Below are 18,556 nucleotides of genomic sequence, written 5' to 3'. Positions count from 1 at the left end.
TCATCTCGTCCTCTGTCGTCCCCTTCTCCTCCTGCCTTCAATCCTTCCCAGCTTCAGGGTCTTTTCTAAGGAGTCAGTTCTGTGTATCAGGTGGCCAAAGTATTGGAGCTTCAGCTTCAGCATCAGTCCTTCCAATGAATACCCAGGATTGATTTCCTTTAGGACTGACTGGTTCGATCTCCTTGTAGTCCAAGGGACTCTTAAGAGTCTTCTCTAGCACCCCAGTTGGGGCTTGTTTACCTGTGTATAAAGATGAACACTCGGATTCTCATAACAACTCTGACTCACTCTGTCTCTTTTTCCCCCTCTTTTAGGCCACGTGGTGCAACATGTGGGATCTTATTTCTGCAACCGAGGATCGAACCCTTGTCCCCTGCAGTGGAAGTGCAGGGTCTTAACCACTGGACCACGAAGGAAGTCCTTCTCTGCGCCTTTCTATCTATCTACCTATCTATATTTCTCTATCTAACTATATCTGTATATCTGTAGAGAGACAGAGAGAAAAGGAGGGAGGGAGAAAGGGAAAGAGGACTTTAGGGAAGGTAGCTGTGTGTCTGGGCACAAGGTCTGGACTTGGGAGTAAATAGCCCTTTCTATATTTTGAATTTTGAATCATGTGACCATTTTGCCTGTTTAAAGTCTCATTCAAATTAGACGTATCTGTTTATCATTCTGATCATTCTGTCCTCCGGATGACCTGCAAGAGAGAGAGAGCAGCTAGGCTCCCGCCCACCTGGCAGAGGAGGGCGGTGCCGTGACTTGCTCAAGGTCACTCAGAGAGGGCATGGCTAATCCAGGCCCCGAACCCAGCTCCATGTTACAGGACTCTCCTGGGGCCTCGGGTTGGCGGCTCGGAGCCTTCAGCTCTCCGGGTTGCTTGCGGTCGCTCCGTCCCGGGGAGGGGCCTCCCCGGCGGAGGGAGCAGCGTCTTCGCTGGATCTAGCAGGTCTCGCGGGTTCTGTTTGAGAACCTGCCCCGCCGGCCTCAGCTCTGCAGGGGAAGAAGTAAAAATAGCCGGGCCGAGCGGCCAGCCACCGGGCTGCGGGCAGCAAGGCATGCCTTTCCCATGACTTGGGTTCTGCAGAGCAGAGTCCTTCCCCGAGGCCGCTGTGTGCCAGGCCCCAGGGCCGCGCTGAGTCAGGCCCAGCTGCCCGGGGGCGGGCCACGTCCGGGGCAGCGCCCTAGGGTGGGGCGGGGGCCCGGGAGGGGCCGGCATTGGCCGGGGCAGCAGACTGTGCAAGAGAGGCCTCTGGCCCAGCCCCGGGGGTGGGGCGGGAAGGCTTCCAGAAGTAGGTCATGTGGGTGAACGCGGGGATTAAGGAGAGGTGTGTGGACGGGAGGCGGGGAGGCGGTAGGGTGGGGAGGGCGCGTTCCAGGCAGTGGGAACAGCGTCTGCAAAGGCCAGAAGTGCTCTTAGCCACAAGATCTAGAGGGTGGAGGGCCTGCTGGGGGTGGGGCCCCACGACGGGGGCCAAACGGGACTGTGGGGAGTAGGGAGCCTCGGGAGGACGTGCAGCCAGGGGAGGAGACGTCGGATCAGCATCTTAGAAAGGCTGTGAGTTCAGTGAGGCAGCTTCACAGAGGCTGAGACTCCAGTGTCCCCTACCCGTCCCTGGTGTACCTGCCCCAGGCTCTACGGAGGCCTCTTCTGGTTCCTGGCACCTGCAGCTCTTGAGGCTTCCCGGGTGGGACCAGTGGTAAAGAAGCCGCCTGCCAATGCAGGAGACAGACACGGGTTCGATCCCTGGGTTGGGAAGATCCCCTGGAGAAGGGCATGGCAGCCCCCTCCAGTGTTCTTGCCTGGGAAATGCCTGGGACAGAGGAGCCTGGCAGACTGCAGTCCATGGGGACACAAAGGGTCTGACACGACTGAGCCACTCACACTTTCACTTTCTTTCAGAGGCTTCCTGAATTCCTTGCCTCGTGGCCCCTCCCTCCATCATCAAAGCCAGCGGGTCAAGTTCCTCTCACTGACCCACTCTTCTGTCTTCCTTCTTCCACTTTTTAAAGGAAATATTCATTTTTATCTATTTCTTTGGCTGCCGCAGGGTCCTAGCTGCAGCATGCAGAATCTTCCAGCTTCGTTGCCGCACACAGGATCTTTCTTTGTAGCATGCAAACTGTTAGTTGTGGCACATGGGATCTAGTTCCCTGACCAGGGATTGAACCCAGGCCCCCTGCATTGGGAGCTCGGGAGTCTTAAACACAGGACCACCAGGGAAACCCCCTCCCTCTGGCACTATTTTAGGACTCATGTGATTAGGTTATTGGCCAGATAATTCAGGATAATCTCCCCCTCTCAAGGTCCACGCTATATTCACATCTGCAAAGTTCCTTTTGTCGTGAAACCTAACACATTCGTAGGTTCCTGGGAGGAGCAAGTGGACACCTTTGGGAGCCATTATTCTACTGACCCATCTCGATACTAAGCTACTTGCACTTAAACCCCTGCCCCAAGGTCTGAAATGGGGGCCCTCAACTAAGGATCCCAAACTTTACTTGTGGGCCCCTGGCCCCCTTCCTCATACCCCAGCTCTAGTCGGCATTGCTCCCCCTTCTCTGAGAATCTTGGCAGTTCAGCTCCAACAGACACTGGGTTTAGCTGACCTTTCACCATGAATTGCCTCCTCCAAGTCCACACCCCCTGACCAAGGCCTCGGCCACAGCCCTTGGAGGCTCTCTTAATCTAGGACAACTGAGGTGAAAAGCCAGGCAGAGAATTGGAGTCACACCTGGGATGAGAAAAGGGCTCAGGGCTGGTCACTGCCAGCTGTCGTGTAGTGGCTAAGTCGTGCCTGACTCTTTTGCAACCCCATGGGCTGTAGTCCTCCAGGCTCCTCTGTCCGTGGGATTTTCCAGGCAAGAATACTGGAGTGGGTTGCCATTTCCTCCTCCAGGGGTCTTCCCGACCCAGGGCTTGAACCCATGTCCCCTACATTGCCAGTGGATTCTTTCCCACTACCAGAGCTGGGTTCAAATACTGCCTCTGCAGCTTCCTTGCCCTGTGGCCTTGGGAGAGTCACTGGTCCTCACCAGGCAAAGGAGGGAGGGGTCTCAAGGGGTCACTAAGTAGATTAGAGAGTGGAAAGTGCCTAGGGCACAGTGGGCTCTCAGGAAACAAGAGCTGTTGTCAGGGACCAGGTGGTTCTAGACCTAGGTGGTTACTTTCTCCTTTACAGAAAATAGCAATGATAAATAAGCAACTGCTTTGCTACCATCCTGAACTGCCAATCCGATTAGGGGCCTGAAGAAGTGTGTTAGTTTCCTGGGTGCCAAGAACCAGCTGATTTCTCCAAGCTTGGTGCAACTGACAATTATCCCAGAACAGATCAGAAGGTAGCTGAAATGTTGGGCTAACACAGGAGAAGGAGAGGGCTCTTCAGAGGACCCACAAGCACCTTTGCCCTAAAAGTGGGCCCTGTGCCAGCCAGCAGGGTAATTAGGCCAGATGCTGTTGAGGGAGGAATCCCAAGCCTCTTCTGCTGTATGGAGCCCCAAATGGGAAGGATGTCTGACTGTACAACAACTTTCCCTTTCAGGTGAGTCGTCCCTGGAAACGTGTGCTCTTCCTCCCATTTGACAGTGGAAATAAAGTTAGATGATAGGGTATTATGTTTCTTGGCATTAAATTAATGTGCTGTTCCCTAAGAATATTGTTAGATATTCCCCTTGATGATGTCAACTAGATGGAATGTGGTTTTTAGCCTTTTATTCCAAGGAGCTGTATGAAATAGGAGTTTCTACAGGATTCTGGAATGTGTTTTGTTGTGGTTTTGGTTTTCAAAAGCTGGGCTGAGGGACTTCCCTGGTGGTCGAGTGGCTAAGATCCTGCACTTCCAACACAAGGGGGCAGGGTTCAACCCCTCGTGGGGGAATTGAGATCCCACATGCCACGTGGCATGGCAAAAAAATTCTTTTTAATTTTAAATTAGAAGAAAACTTGGGTTAAAGGAATATCTTAATGTCTTCTGCTTCTGTCAGCTCCATACCACTTCTACTTTTAGGAACATCTGGGTGTGTTTCTGCTGACTAGATGGTCCACAGAGACCTCTGGTGCTTTTCCCCATCTTCCTTCCCAGGACTGACCCCCTCAGTGACTTGCTCCCGCCACCAGGAATGCTTGGGATGCGTCAGGGAGTCAGCAGCCAGGGGTCATGAGGACAGTTCCCTGTGAGTTTGTGAGCACACTGCCTTTAGGCACCGCGGACAGGAAAACCTAGTCACGTGGGAGAATACGTAATTGACAGATACCTGACTTTGGAGCCTGTGACTTTCTGTCTCAGTTCTGCCACTTCCTTGCTGCAACCTTGGGCAAGGTCACTGCTTCTCTCTGCTTCGGTAAAATGGGATAACAGGGGCACCTGCCTTGCAGGGTTGTGAGAATTTGATGAGTCAACACATGTAAAGTCCAGAAGGGCACCGGGCAGGCAGAGAGTACTTGGCAAATACAAGCATTTTTACCCCATTTATGAGACCTCCGTGGCTTATTAAGCAAATGTCGAGGAAATTAATTCATCTAAAATATCAGGACAGGGACACCATTTTCCAAACGAGGAAAGAGGCTTAAAAAGAAATGAACCACTATTCACAGTAGCCAAAAGCGGGGAGCAGCCCAAGGGTCCATTGAGCTGTTTGTTGTTCAGTTGCTTAGTGGTGTCCGACTCTTTGCCACCCCATGGGCAGCATGCCAGGCTTCCCTGTCCTTCACTATCTCCCAGAATTTGCTCAAGCTCATGTCCATCGAGTTGTTAATGCCATCCAACCATCTCATCCTCTGTCATCCACTTCTCCTCCTGCCTTCAATCTTTCCCAGTATCAGGGTCTTTTCCAATGAATCAGTTCTTTGCATTAGGAGGCCAAAATATTGGAGCTTCAGCTTCAGTCCTTCCAATGAATATTCAGGGTTGATTTTCTTTAGCATGGACTGGTTGGATCTCCTTGCAGTCCAAGGGACTCTCAAAGGTCTTCTCTAACACCACAGTTAAAAAGCATCAATTCTTCAGCTCTCAGCCTTCTCTATGGTCCAACTCTCACATCTGTACATGACTACTGGAAAAGCCATAGCTTTGACTGTACGGACCTTTGTCAGCAAAGTGATGTCTTTGTTTTTTAATACTCTCTCTAGAATTGTCATAACTTTCCTGCCAAGGAGAACCCCATCAACAGTCCGTTGAGGATGAATGGATAAACAAAGCGGATCCGTACAATGGAATGCTACAGAACCTTAAAAAGGAGGGAAGTTCTGACACTCGCTCCATGGATGGACCTTGAGGCCATTTTGCTAACTGAAATAATCCAGTCCCCCAAAGAGAAACTATGATTTCACTTCCACGAGGTCCCTAGAGTAGTCACCCTCATAGAAACAGAAAGTGGGATGGCTGCCAAGGGCTCAGGGGCCAGGGGCGGGGGATGGAAGTTATTGTTTAATGCATGCAGTTTCGGTTTTGCAAGGTGAAGATTATGGAGATGGTTGGTGGTGAAGGTTGCACAACATTATGAACGTATTTAATGCCACTGAACTGTGTATTTAGAAATGGTTAAGACAGTATAATTTACGTTATGTGTATTTTACTACAGTTAAAATTATTTGTAAAACTGTACCTCGCCTGGCTCCTCTGTCCATGGGATTTCTCTGGCACTAATACTGGAGTGGGTTGCCATTCCCTCCTCCAGAGGACCTCCCCGACCCAGGGATTGAACCCAGGTCTCCCACATTGCAAGCAGCTGCTTTACCATCTGAGCCTCCAGACTTAAAAAAAAAGAAATGACCCAACTTTCCCAGGTCCCTTCCTCTTCTGAGAAGTGTGAGAGGCAGGGTTTGGACTCAGGACAGAGTGACCCCCTACCCAGCCAGTGGCTCCCCAACACAAAACCTCCCTGCCTTATGTCTGATCAGTGGGTACAATTCAGGGGAAGAGAGTGGTGCCCAGACAGACTGCTGAATATATTACTGAGGTAAGACAAGAAAAAGGCGACCTGGGAGAGAGGAGCGGTCAGGGGGCATGACATCAGGAGGGTGGGGTGTCAGGCGACTTCTTCTGCGTGAGCTTGGGCACACCCCTCACCCTCTCTGTGCTCCTGGATGAGGGTTAGGTCAGAGGGCATCCTGATGTGTCCAGCTCTAAGGTCTAGGGAGGAGTGAGATGAGACACCCAGGGACATGCTGACAGATCCAGCAGGCCTGAGTGCCCACCCCACCTGAAGGTCCTTGCTGGGTGCCGGAGACTGCCTTCCCCCCTGGGCACCTACCATGCATTAATATCAAGCACCATTCTGGGCCAGGTCCCTGCCCTGGGGCTGATGTCCTATTGGGGAGGACAGGTGCTAGAAAACAAATAAACAGAAATCGAGGCTATGAAAAATAAAGATGAATAAGACGGCAGGTGTCTTCATTGGCGGGGCCAGCAGACCTCCTGGGGAGGGAAGTGGCCCTCCCTAGGCCCCAGGGAGGCGTTCAGGAGGAGATGGCATTTGGGCCCCCAACTTTGAACCCGGTTCCACAAGCCCATACTGAGCACAGACTGTGCCAGCCAACCGGACATGCAAGAGATAAAGATGTCGGGGGCCCAGTGTTGCGGGGCAGACAGACATGGTAACAAACACATTCCCTGCTGCGGGGTGGGAATGGGGGAGGCGGCAGACCACCTGATGGGAGAGCTTCCTGGGCAAACGGACACTTGAGCTGAGCTTTGGAGGATGGATGTGCTCATCAGAGCTGAGAAGTGCCTGCCTCCCCAAAGGCTTGGGGTCAGGACAGGCAGGGCTGGTGGACCTCCTGCTACCGAGGTCTCCCAGGTTGAGCGGAAGGGGCCTCGGGGATCTGCCGCCCAGTCCAACTTGTCCACGTGGGAAGCAGAGGCTCTGAGACGCAGAGCACCCCCCACCCCCCGCCTCTGGCGGCTTGCTCTGTGGCAGGCTCTGTGCCAAGCGCCTTACCTGACGTGTCTTCTCATCTCAGGTCACCACTTTCTGGAAGATGCCAGCTTCTGCTAAGGGTACTTAAGCATTGTCATCAGACTGTGACATAATTATGGCACACAAGCCGTTAATATTGTATCCATTTTAATAGGCATCAATTACACCTGTTTCCCCTGTAAACACCATAGTATCATGGGCTGTGAGGGATTGACCCGAACTGGTCTGTAAATCTTTGGCATCCTCTGATCTTTATTTATTCACTCAACTGGTATTTATTTTGAGCACCTGCTGTGTGGGAGGCCCTTGGCTAGGGGCTGGGAATGTAGTTGTGCTCAACATAGACAGAGCCCTGGGGACTTCCCTGGAGGTACCGTGGTGAGGGCTCCATGCAGCCCTGCAGGGGCATGGGTTCAGTCCCCGGTCAGGGAACTAAGATCCCCATGAGCCAATCAAAAATTTAAAAACAAAACAAAGAAAAAAAGCGAGAGACACACGTATCCATATGCAGGAAAGCACATGGGATTAGCGCTGTGAAGAACAAAACCAGAAACACACCTGGAAGGAAAAGGGGCTGTGCTACTTTGTGACCATGAAGCATTTTTAGGGCCATAGTGTAGTGGGTTCAATGGTGCCCCCCAAAGATATGTCCATCTGGAACCTGTGAATATGACTGTCTTTGGAAAAAGGGTCTTTGCCAATGGAATTAAATTAGTAATACAAATATCAAGATGAGTTCATCCTGGTTTATCCAGGTGGGCCCTAAAGCTAATAACAAGTGTCCTTATAAGAAGAAGAGAAGACAGAAAAGGCCATGTGAAGGCCCCATGTGACCACAAAGGCAGAGACTGGAGCAATGTGGCCACAGGCCAAGGGATGCCTGGAGCCCCCAGAAGCTGGAAGAGACAAGGCACTTGTCCTCAGAGGCCTTGGAGGGGGCATGGCCCCTGATGACACCTTGACTTTGGACTTCTGGCTTCTGGAACTGTGGGAGAACCAATTTCTGCTGTTTAAAGCCACCCCATTTGTGATCATTTGTCACAGCAGCCACAGGAAATAAACACACATCATTTCTCTTCTTAGAATTTTTTTCTTTACTGAGCTGTAGTTGATCTGTAAAGTTGTGTTAGCTTCAGGTGTGCAGCAAAGCGATTCAGTTGTGTACACTTGTGTGTGCACGCATATGTTCTCATGCAATTAACTCTCGTTTTTTCAACCTTTTATTTTATATTGGCATTTAGCCAATAAACCACGTTGTGATAGCTTTAGGTGAATAGCAAAGGGTCTCGGCCATACACATACATGCATCCGTTCTCCCCCAAACTCCTCTCCCATTCAGGCTATGACACTGAGCAGAGTTCCCTGCTCAGTGGGGACCTAAGGACAGTAGGACCTTGTTGGTTATCCACTTCAAACACAGCAGAGGGACACACATAATTTCTGACTGAGGCTCAAAAGCAATGAGGAAGTAATCACACAAGTGTGGGGAAGGAAAGTATTACAGGTCAAAGGAAGAGCAAGTGCGAAGGCCCTAAGGCCGACTGTGCAGAATCAGGGAACAGCAAAAAGCTGATATGGCCACAGCAGAGGGCGTGGGGGGTGCGGGGGGGACGTCAGAGCAGGTCAGAAGCGGCCTGGTGGGGAAAGGACTGAGATTTACTGTGTGACGTGAGAAACTGCTGGGGAGTTCCGGGTAGGAGGGGTAACATGACCTGGTATGATTTGTAATCAGACCACTCTAGCAGCTGAGATGGCAGTAGACTGAGGGAGTGGGGCTGTGGAAGCCCCCTTGACATGAGCTCCGAGTCAAACACAACTCCAAAAGCATCGCAAGGCCTTATGGCTTACGGAAGGTTTGATGGGAAAACAGGGCAGTTACACGGCACAGCGTCCAGCAAGGCTCCTGCTTTCCTCCTTATGCTTCCCAGTTCCCTTCCGAGCTTCCCTGACAAACTACTGAATCTCCCTCTCTCCAAAGTCTCTTACGGCCAAACAAAGCCTCCTGCAAACCCTGGGAAATGACCCCAGCCTTCCCGCGTATCATTGTCCTCGTTATCTGCTTATGGTTCCGACGGGGAGCCAGACCACGAACAGGCAGTTAGTAGATGATCTGTCTCCCTCCAAACTCATAACACCCTAGAAGTGGAAACAACAGTCCTCATACCTATTTTACAGGTGAGAAAGCTAAGGCTCGGAGAGGGCCAGGGACTCTGCCCGAGGCCATGCATCTGACAAAGACAGGAGTCAGCCCTTTGAACTTGGGCGAGAGTGTCAATTTAGCTTCAACTGGACAGAGGTGGGGAAGCGTTGATACGTATTTGCACAGGCGTGAACTGGCAAAGGCGTCCGCCCGCCACCCTTTTCACTGAGTTTTCACGGTGGCTTTGGAAGTGACCAAGTGCAGCCGGGAGACTCGACAGTGGCCTCTCTGATGTCAGAAGTTTCCAGGCCTCCGGCTATATCCCAGTTGACTGGGACTCAGGCCTCCAGACTCCAGCTGTAACCACCACCCTCTCTGCCTCCTCCCCAGGCTGTAGCTTAATTGACGCTCTCTTTAGCCAGTCTTCAACCCTATTGTCCCAAACTTGGCAGGATTGAAGGAGCCCTTGGAGCTCATTCAGCCCAGACCCCGTACCAAATTCTCCTCCTGTAGGATCTCAGCTGAGTGATCAGACCACACACAGATACTCCACTTAGAAGCTTCTCACCAATCCTCAGAAGCTCAGTCCCATCTTGGGACACCCACGCTGTTTTTTTCTGTGTTTTGTTTTCTGGCTGTGCTGGGTCTGAGGTACAGCATGCAGGATCTTTGGCTGTGGTACGCAGGATATAGTTCCTGACCAGGGATCAAACCTGGGCCCTCTGCATTGGAAGCATGGAGTTTTAGCCGTTGGACGACCAGGGAAGTCCCCCATGGCTATTTAAAGTGAATGGAACGCCAGGAGGGGGAAGATGGGTTATGATGCTTGGTCCAGTCACCTGGGACCAGTCACTTCATCTTTCTGAGCCTCACTGTCCTCTCCGTAAAATGGGGCTTTCGTGGGGCAGTGGGTGAGACTGAAAGGAAATAGCGCAGTCGAACGGTCTTTGCACAGACCGTGCACATGGTAGGTGCTCAGTAAAAGCATCCATTGCCAACAGTCCAAATATGTACAGCCTTCCTGGAGGTAATTCCAGGCGTAGCAAGCCTTCTGAATGCTCGTTCTCTGCACCAGGCACGTATTATTAAGCCTCTCTTACAGAAGAGGAAACTGAGGCTCAGTGGTCACCCAGACAGCATTGGCCACAGTCTGGCCCTTGGCACGACACAAACTTGCCACTTCACGTGAGTCTGAGATACGGTTAGAAGTCAAGGGCAGGGGGGTCACTGAGAGGAAGCTTTTCTTTCTCTTTCAGAGGTTCTAGGAACACACACTCCACAGACAGCTCTGCAAGGGAGGAGGTAGGAGCCCCAGGAAGGGACATAACTCATCCAGGATCACCAGCAGGTGAGACTCGGAAACCTGGCTCTTTTTCCCAATGCACAGCTCCTGAATGGTGGCCTTGTCTTCGGGGCATTTTTGAACTGATACTTGAACTGGCATCTGGGAGAGCGGAAACTCCTCACAAACCCAGGAACTAGTCTTTCTCTGCTTTAAACCCAGCATAGCACGAAGCATATAACATGGGCTCAATCTGAATGCGTTGAAAAGGTGAATGAATTATTCCACAGCACACTCATCACAGAGTCATGCACTATGAATAAATTCCAAACTCTTTGCCATAGCTTACAAGGCCAGGTTTGACCTGCACTCCCTTCATACACACACACACACACACACACACAAACACACACACACACACACACACACAAACACACACACACACACACCTCCAGTGTCTTCTGGAATCCTCCAGCCATGCCAAACTGCTTTCACTCTCTCATTGCTCTATGACCTGCCCTGCATCATGACCTCTGTATTTGCTATTCCTCTTCCTGGAATGCTCCCTTCAACCTACCTTCCCATACTGATCACAAAGAAAGACCTGGGTCCTCTTCATTTTCCAAACCTCAAACTATATATCACTTCCTCATAGAAGCCTCTTGCTGATAAAAGGCTAAGTAGAGTCCCCCTATTGGTCTCTTCTTGTTGCATTTATCATGTTGTTGCTGTTGTTCACTTGCTTAGTCGTGTCTGACCCTTTGCGACCCCATGGACTGCAGCACACCAGGCTTCCCTGTCCTTTACCATCTCCCAGAGCTTGCTCAAACTCATGTCCATTGAGTCAGTGATGTTATCTAACCATCTCATCCTCTGTCGTCCCCTTCTCCTCCTGCCCTCAATCTTTCCAGCATCAGGGTCTTTTCCAATGAGTCGGCTCTTCACATCAAGTGGCCAAAGTATTGGAGTTTTCGCTTCAGCATCAGTCCTTCCAATGGACATTCAGGATTGATTTCCTTTAGAACTGACTAGTTTGATCTCCTTGGAGTTCAGGGGACTTCCAAGAGTCTTCTCCAGCACCATAGTTTGAAGGCATCAATTCTTCAGCCCTCAGCCTTTTCTACTGTCCAGGTTAGTAATGGTATATTCATGAATTTTTCTTTTATAGTTGGTTTATCTCCGTCCTTAGATTGTAGGCTTCATGGAGCCATGCTCGCCTTACTTACCAGTGTCTGCCATCAATGCCTGCCAGGCTTGCTGACTCAGTGGACAGAAAGATGAGAGGGAAGAGAACTAGATTTGGGTTGATGGGGACCTACTGTTTCCTGGTCCTGAATCTGAACCAGTGGACCAGTAAACTGGTGAGAATTACTTCAGTTCCTGAGCCTCAGTTTCCCCATCTGTAAAACAAAGATAATAATAGTTCTTCCTTTCTTATGAGAATTAAATGCGAGAGTATGTGGAATGGGCTTCCCAGGCGGCACAGTGGTAGAGAATCTGCCTGCAATGCAGGAGCCACAGGAGATGTGGGTTCCATCTCCTGTGGGTCGGGAAGATCCCCTGGAGAAGGAAATGGCAACCCACTCCAGCATTCTTGCCTGGAGAATCCCATGGACGGAGGAACCTGGCGGGCTACAGTCCATGGGGTCCCAGAGAGTCGGACACGCCTGAGCATGCACACGTGCCCGGTGCGTGTAACACACAAGTCCATGTTACGGGTTGAAGTGTGTTCCCTTAAAAAGATAAGTTGAGATCCTGATCCTCAGCCCCTCAGGGACCTTGTTTGGAAGTAGTCTTTCCAGATATAATTAGTAAAGATGAGCTCATACTGGAGCAGGCTGGGGCCCTACTCTAATACGATTGGCATCCTTATAAGAAGAGAGAGACGTGGAGAAGATGGCCACATGATGTCCAAAGCAGACACTGGATTGTTGGGTCTGCAAGCCACAGAACACCAAGAATGGCTGGACAACAACAGCGGCTGGAGGAGGCAAGAGAGGATTCTCCCCCAGGGCCTTTGGAGGGACACAGGCCTGCTGACACCTCGATTTCAGACTTCCAGCTTCCACTGCTGCAAGACAACCGATTTCTGCTGTGCTTTTTACAGCAGCACTAGGAAATGGACACAGTAGGCGCTCACCCAGCGTCAGGTCAGCGTGCCCTCCTCCTTTTTCGCTCTGTCATGTTCTGGTACGTACACGGAGGCCCAGAGAGAGGGTGCAGTCCTCAAAGCGTCTTAGTGTCTGATCCTCGTCACGTGGCTCTGACCCCAGAGTTAGGAAGTGGGAGTCAAGCACACCAGTGCCCTCGTAAGGGCCCTGTGCCCTGAGTGCTGGGAGGTCAAGGGCCCACGTCCTGTCGGGCTTGCCTGGCTGGGAACCACCTCCCCATTGTGCACTGACAAGAACGGTGCCGAGCTGGGCCGGCCCAAGACCTGGAGGTAAATGGAGAAAATTTGGGTTTGCCCAGACTTCCCAGGGGTGGGACCTGCTCTTCTGAACAGCATCCTCTCTTATGACTTCCCAGACTCTCCCCCTGGGACAGCAGCTGGGGAGCCCCTCTGATGAGATGACTACCTTCCTGCTCACCTGCTCCAGGCTCTTAAATATCACCTGGATGGAGCATCCTCTCCTATAGAAGGCCTGGGTGCTGGCAAGCTGCGGTAGGCTATCCTCACAGTTTAATTGCTGTTTAGTCGCTAAGTCGTGTCTGACTCTTTGCAACCTCATAGCCTGTAGCCCGCCAGGCTCCTCTGTCCATGGAATTCTCCAGGCAAGAATGCTGAAGTGGGTAGCCAATTTCCTTCTCCAGAGGAGCTTCCTGACCCAGGGATCGAACCCAGGTCTCCTGCATCGCAGGCAGATTCCTAACTGCTGAGCTAATCCCTTGATTAAGAATCACCCCCAAGCCCTTTGCGTCTCAGTCGCCCAGATGCAGGGTCCTGCATAATAATAATAATAATAACCTTATTATTACTGTGCTGAGGCTGGGAGTGCAGTCAGTGTCCAGCCTCCAAGCTGCTGGAGAGGGATATCAGCCTTTCTTTTCCTAGACTCACAAGGTGGGGGGTTCCCCAATCTCAGGATGGGCTTCAGATCCCGGGCAGCCCCATCAAGAGACTGGTGCTTGCTCCTGGAGTGTGCTTCTATTTTTGAGGTTTGAAAGCCAGCTCAGAGAGAGGAAGTAACTCACTTAGGGTTGCATCGTGGCCAAACGGCAGCATTGGGCTCCCACTCTGGTCTGCTGGACCTCGGAGCTGGACTGCAAGGGCATTGCCAGAGCAAATTTAATAGGACTGTGACAGGCTGGGGGAAGAGGCACTGGTTGACTGGGGAAGGCGATGAGTCAGCCTCGGACATGCTGGGGTGGGGGGGCCCCACCGGCAAGGCGACAAGTGCAGGGTGCAAGTCTGAGGCCTCAGGCAGAGATCAGGGTGAGGAGAGAGACACACGAGTCCTTCATCTGCATAAAACTGCCCCAGGGGTGTGCTGAGCCTTGGCGTGAAGCAGTAGGTGGGGCAGGGGCGGGCAGAGAAAGAAGAGGCCAGAGCTGGGACAGGCTGGCAGCAAGTGAAAGGGCCGGTGTGGGCATTGTTTCCTGTGCTCCAGGCACTATCCTGACCCTCTCCATGGATTCGCGCATCCCCCACACAACAGCCCTCCCAATTGGGTATTTTATTACGAGACCATTTTGCAGATGAGCAAATTGGTGAGGCTAAACAGCTCATGCATGTCAGAAAACTCCACTAAGCGGTGGAGCACAGCTTCAACCCAGTCGGCTTAACCACTGTGGTCCCCGACATCTGCACTGGACGGTCCCTGGTACCGCTGCTGAGGTTCCCTGTGGATTGGGGCAGAGGGGCGGGAATGAGGGAAAAGCCAGCAGCCATTGGACCAAATTTGGAAGCATATGGACTTGACATTTGTACGGTATCTTAGAGTCTGCAGAGGACACCACATCATGGATTCTGTTTGGCTTTGAACATAACCAACAGCTGAGCAGGGCAGGTCCATGACCCCTCCATCTTCTCACAGAAATGGAAGCCCTGTGAAGTCCATGGGCTCCGCAAGGTCGTACCAGGAGGCTGCGTCAGAGGCTTAGTCTCAACTCTTCAGACGCTGGAAGGGTGTCTGCCACCTCTAAGAGGAATGCAGGGCCACTCAGAGGAGGGATGGCTGGTCGGGAGGGGCTGTAGGCCCAGCGGGCCTCCTTGACTGACAGCGTCCGAGCTGCAAATCTTATAGGAAGGAAAGGAACACAAGGGGGAGTCCACGGGGAGCTTCTCTGGTCAGAGATCATTCAGTCAAAAGCTGACTCTGTGGACTCCGCTAGTGGTCCAGTGGCTAAGACTCTGCACTCCCAATGCAGGAGGCCCCAAGGTCGATCCCTCGTCGGGTAACTAGATCCTGGATGTTGCAACTAAGAAATTGAACTAAAAAAATAAATAAAAGCTGGCTTGGGGTGGACTCACAGGACAGAGTGAAGCACAAGGCAAAGAGCAGGCTACAGTCAAATTCCGGCGCTCGCCACACAGCAGCAGCGTGACCGGGGGCCACCTAACCCCTCCACAGCCCACGCGTCTCTAATTGTGTCTTCCTCTGCCGGCTGGGGTGGGGGTCGGAATGCTGTGAGGAAGGTACCTGACACATGGCTGGGGGTGGGGAGGCGTGTCAGCGAAGGGACCGCTGGTGTCAGGGTTGCACCCAGCTGAAGTGTGTACACATTCTTTTATTTTTCAAACCAGGCTTTATTTCCTAGAGCAATTTAAGGTTCAGAGCAAAATTGAGCGGGAAGGTCAGAAATTTCCCATACACCTCCGGCCACTGCTCCCCAGCCTCCCGCTTTCATCAAAGTGGTAGCTTGGCTGAAATTTTCCAAAAGTGAAAGTCACTCAGTCCTGTCTGACTCTTTGCAACCCCATGGACTATACAGTCCATGGAGTTCTCCAGGCCAGAATACTGGAGTGGATAGCCTTTCCCTTCTCCAGGGGATCTTCCCAATCTAGGAATTGAACCCAGGTCTCCCGTGTTGCAGGCGGATTCTTTACCAGCTGAGCCACGACGGAAGCCCTTGTTTCCAAAGTTCACAGGAAAAAGTTTTAAAAAAAGGAGACTTTTGAAATCTTCTTGTGTAAGTCCCCTTGGGAAGGGGAAACTGAGGCCCAGAGCAGGAGATTACACACCCAAGGTCACAGAGCTGAGGAGGACCGGCCCCTGCTCTCTGTCTGTCAGCATGGGGCAGCAGAGCATCACCAGGTACTCTGGGCTCAGCCTGGTCCCCACACAGGCTGCAGAACCACCGCACCAGCTGGCATCCTTGGGAATCCTTGCTGGCATCCCGAACATCTAAGTCAGAGGGCACTTGGAGTTGTCACATTCCACTCTTGCTGACTTGTCCTCACGCAGGGGTCAGAGAGCCCAGGCAGGAGGTTTTGAGCCTGGCGAAATGAATGATGGCAGCCAGACACAGAGGCCTGCATCGGGACCACTCCGTCTCCACACCGACTGTGCATTAATGCCAGAGTCCTCGGCCCCCCTCTGCACTCCCTGGGGACCTCAGCCCACAAGAGCAGAGAAGCCACGGTAATCCCCAGTCTGTCCAGGCTGATTTCTACCCAGGGGCTGTAAGGAATGTCCAGGGCGGGCTGGCACACTAGAGTGTGGGTTCGTGCTTGGGAACACGGTTCCCGACCACGCCCGTGAACACAGAGCTGTTTTCTCACCTGTGTCTGCTTGGACCACATTACAGATAATCACTTAGTCCTTCATCTACAAACTGGCAGAGCCGGTGGCGGGTCGGTGAGCATCACGGACAAGCTAACTGCTCTCTGAGGATACGAGGATACGGGTCTTGGGCAGAAGGGAGGCTGAGCTTAAGGACTAAACACACATACAACCAAGATAGTTTCAGATACTGACCAGCGCTGTGAGAAAACACCAACACGAAACATCGTGACTGGGGAGCTGGGTTCTCTAAAGTAGGGAACAGGGAAGGTGTTTCTGAGCAGGTGACATTGTAGCTGAGCCTTGAGCAAGGAGGAGAGAGGACGGGTTTTTGAAGAGGAAGCATCAAGTATAAAGGCCCAGGTGACACTGTAGCTGAGCCTTGAGCAAGGAGGAGCCAGCTGTGCAAACATCTGGGGAGAGAGCGTTCTGTGAAGAGGAATCAGCAAGTGTTAAGGTCCAAGGCTGGAGTCACCCAAGTCTTCTAGGACTTTTATTAAAACAAATAATCTGAAGGCACGGGGGCACTTCTGTTAAGGAAACAATAAACAAGATGCTCATTCTCTCACCTGTAATCTTCCCCTGCCACCTCAAAATCATACTTAGTCCTAGTTCATTCCTGCTGCTGCTGCTGCTAAGTCGCTTCAGTCGTGTCCGACTCTTAGTGACCCCGTGGACTGCAGCCTACCAGGCTCCTCCATCCATGGGATTTGCCAGGCAAGAGTACTGGAGTAGGGTGCCATTGCCTTCTCCAAGTTCATTACTCAGCTTAAACACCTTTTCCACCAAAGAAGACTTCTGGTTCTACTAGTTCGTGGTTTATAAAAATTTGTCTGTGGCAAAATGAGAAAAATGTCAGTAAACCCTGTGTGTGTGTGTGTGTGTGTGTGTGTGTGTACAAAGTTGCCAACCATGTTGCCTTTCTTCTGAGAACCTCTGAGATTTATTGTTACTACCGTCATCCCTCTGTTCAGCCACGGTTGGTTCCAGGACCCTTTCGATACCCAAACTGGAGGTTACTCAAGTTCCTTATATAAAATCGCACAGTATTTGCATATAACCCATGCATATTCCCCTCCTCCATACTGTAAATCATCTCTGCTGCTGCTAAGTCGCTTCAGTTGTGTCCAACTCTGTGCGACCCCATAGATGGCAGCCCATTAGGCTCCTCTGTCCCTGGGATTCTCCAGGCAAGAGTACTGGAGTGGGTTGCCATTTCCTTCTCCAATGCATGAAAGTGAAAAGTGAAAGTGAAGTCGCTCAGTCGTGTCCGACTCTGTGCGACCCCATGGACTGCAGCCTACCAGGCTCCTCCGTCCATGGATTTTCCAGGCAAGAGTACTGGAGTGGGGTGCCATTGCCTTCATTACCTATAACCCTTAACGCAATGTAAATAGTTATTACAATGTAAATGTTATGTAAATAGTTGTGGCAAATTCAAATCTTTTTTTTTTTAGAACAATTTTTTAATTTATTTTTTATTTTATTTTTAAACTTTACATAATTGTATTAGTTTTGCCAAATATCAAAATGAATCCGCCACAGGTATACATGTGTTCCCCATCCTGAACCCTCCTCCCTCCTCCCTCCCCATACCATCCCTCTGGGTCGTCCCAGTGCACTAGCCCCAAGCATCCAGTATCGTGCATCGAACCTTGACTGGCATCTCGTTTCATACATGATATTTTACATGTTTCAATGCCATTCTCCCAAATCTTCCCACCCTCTCCCTCTCCCACAGAGTCCAGAAGACTGTTCTATACATCAGTGTCTCTTTTGCTGTCTCGTACACAGGGTTATTGTTACCATCTTTCTAAATTCCATATATATGCGTTAGTATACTGTATTGGTGTTTTTCCTTCTGGCTTACTTCACTCTGTATAATAGGCTCCAGTTTCATCCACCTCATTAGAACTGATTCAAATGTATTCTTTTTAATGGCTGAGTAATACTCCATTGTGTATATGTACCATAGCTTTCTTATCCATTCATCTGCTGATGGACATCTAGGTTGCTTCCATGTCCTGGCTATTATAAACAGTGCTTTGATGAACATTGGGGTACACGTGTCTCTTTCCCTTCTGAATTTCACAATTTGTATGGAAATACAAAAAACCTCGAATAGCCAAAGCGATCTTGAGAAAGAAGAATGGAACTGGAGGAATCAACCTACCTGACTTCAGGCTCTACTACAAAGCCACAGTTATCAAGACAGTATGGTACTGGCACAAAGACAGAAACATAGATCAATGGAACAAAATAGAGAGCCCAGAGACAAATCTTGCTTTTTGAAACTTTTTGGGAAAATTTTTTTGACCCATTGTTGGTTGAATGTGTAGAGGCAGACCAATGGATACAGAGGGCTGACGGTATTTTTATTTTTTACTGTTAACAAGTCCTTTTCACTAAATACTGAAGATGTCGTTGTTGTTCAGCTGCTGAGTCATGTCCAATTCTGCGACCCCATGGACTGCAGCATGCCAGGCTCCCCTGTTC

The 18,556-nt window shown here is 51.0% G+C and overlaps 1 long non-coding RNA gene across 1 annotated transcript; it reads left to right on the top strand.

The window, feature by feature from the left end:
* The first annotated feature begins 2,214 nt into the window (after positions 1–2,214).
* Positions 2,215–5,600, top strand: LOC147370218 (uncharacterized). Its single transcript, XR_015166074.1, has 2 exons — positions 2,215–3,539; positions 5,126–5,600. It is a non-coding gene; the product is annotated as an uncharacterized LOC147370218 (long non-coding RNA).
* The last annotated feature ends 12,956 nt before the right edge of the window (positions 5,601–18,556 follow it).

This window comes from Bos grunniens, chromosome 6, assembly GCF_055505025.1.
Source record: "Bos grunniens cultivar Pamir isolate PY7600 chromosome 6, Bosgru_T2T1.0, whole genome shotgun sequence".
NCBI classification, from domain to species: Eukaryota; Metazoa; Chordata; class Mammalia; order Artiodactyla; family Bovidae; genus Bos; species Bos grunniens.
This window is presented reverse-complemented; position numbering and strand designations above follow the sequence as displayed.